General features: G+C 43.5%; 1 pseudogene; it reads left to right on the top strand.

Annotated features, from left to right (window-relative positions):
• The first annotated feature begins 1,324 nt into the window (after positions 1-1,324).
• Positions 1,325-1,678, top strand: LOC102845608 (annotated as a pseudogene).
• The last annotated feature ends 259 nt before the right edge of the window (positions 1,679-1,937 follow it).

The following is a 1,937-nucleotide window of genomic DNA, read 5'->3' as shown; positions in this document are numbered from 1 at the left end:
AACAACAACAAGGAAACTATGCTGTCACACACCTACATTTTCTTTCCTGCTCCACCCAGTGATGTGACCTGGGCAGAGTGAGGGAGCCTTTCTGGGCCTTTTCCTCTGTAAACATGGTGGATGAACTAAGCCAAGACTGGGCTCTTCAGCCTCTTGGCCTGATCCCTGCCATGGTCCCATTTCCTTAGTAATATAAGTCAAATCACTGTCTTTTGATCAATTTGAAATTGTAATTTTCGAACTGAAAGTATGAATATGAGATACTTAATCAACAAAGATTCTTTTTTCCTAAACACTTAAGCTGATGCAATTTTCAGAAATTCAGAAAACAAATTTTGTAATCACTTCTCCTAGTGATTGAAAAGAAGGTAAAAGGACAAATATGAAAGGCATAATTACATGGTACATTTAGTCAGCTATATAAGCAAAGTGTCAGAAAATAAAGGAACCCATCAAACATCTCAGTTGTATAATAGATGGTTCAGCATATTACTGATTTGGCTTAAACCCAAACCTCACTCCTGTCACATTGGTCAGGACTCATAATGTCTGTCTAGGACAAAGCAGAACTGCCCCAGAGGGTTTCTAAGGCTGTGAATATTTAAGGAAGCAGGCTGCAAATCTTGTTCTCACAGAGCAACTAGTGGTTTCCAACCATCAACCTTTTAGTTAGCAGCTGAGTGCTTTAATAGCATACCACCAGGACTCTTGATTTGACTTGCAAACTTTATATGACTTTGGAAATACCAGGCTCAATTAACAGTAAAGCCTCTGGTAACTAGCCAGGATGCTAATTATACAAACTCTTTTATTTTGAGTTCATTTACCTTCAGTCTTCTGAATTGGGGATAATTCTGGTAGCCTAGCAGTAGCTTTAAGTTTATCCTAATCAATGGTACATAGCAACAATAACAAAGTAGCACTTACCTCTGGTTGTTAAGAAGATTAACTACAATAATATATCTATAAGGGATCTCTGGTGGCTTTGTGGCAGGAAGTTGCAATCCCAGAGGTGCATGGTTCGAATCCACCAGATGTTTTGTTGGAGAAGGAGGGACAATCTCCTCCTGTACCAGTAAGATCCGATTTGATGGTATATGCACAAAAATAATAATTTTTAAAAAAATCCTATAGAACATATTATAATCAATTGAAGAAGTACTTATGCACATGCACATTGTAAATATTTGCAAAATGCCCATCATGCCTTCTTAGTCTTATGCCATAAAAATTGTTAAGCAGGACCAGGAAGTGAGAGCTGAGGCTGGAAAGGACTCATCGAGCCCTGGCTGTTGTAAAAAAAGGCTTGAGAAAACACCTGAACATGTGGAATGCCAGTACTGGACCGCCGGGGCCAAATCCATACCCCCCCAACATTGCATGTCCTGGGGGTTCCAACCCTGTCTATCCACCACCTGGCAATCCTGCTTTTCCTCCAGGCTCCTTTCCCACTCCCCCAGGAGTACCTCCTGGGAATCCAGCCTTCCCCCCATGTGCACCTCCTCAACCTGTGCCCCAACCAGGGTATCCGGGATGCCACCCCCCAGGACCCTATCCACCTCCTTACCCACCACCTGCCCCTGGCATGCCTCCTGTGAATCCCTTGGCTCCTGGCATGATGGGACCAGGAATGGTGATGGATAAGAAGACACGGAAAAAAAATGAAGAAAGCTCATAAAAAGATGCACAAACACCACAAACATGGCAAGCATTCCTCCTCCTCCTCCTCTTCCAGCTGTGACTCTGACTGAATACAGGGCCTGGACCCTCCTCTCAAGTCTCACCAGTTCTACTCTCCCATCAAGCTTCAGATGCCATGTTGTACTGAGGGGAATTAACCCTTGTACCTCCTGCCTGAACCTCATCCTGCTGCTTAGCCCTAACTAGCTAGGGAAAGTGGGAAAAGCTCATTATCCTGAGCTGGCAGAGTCCTTGGA

This window comes from Elephantulus edwardii, unplaced genomic scaffold (genome assembly GCF_000299155.1).
Source record: "Elephantulus edwardii isolate Elephantulus edwardi_28Jun2011 unplaced genomic scaffold, EleEdw1.0 scaffold00003, whole genome shotgun sequence".
Lineage (NCBI taxonomy): Eukaryota > Metazoa > Chordata > Mammalia > Macroscelidea > Macroscelididae > Elephantulus > Elephantulus edwardii.
This window is presented reverse-complemented; position numbering and strand designations above follow the sequence as displayed.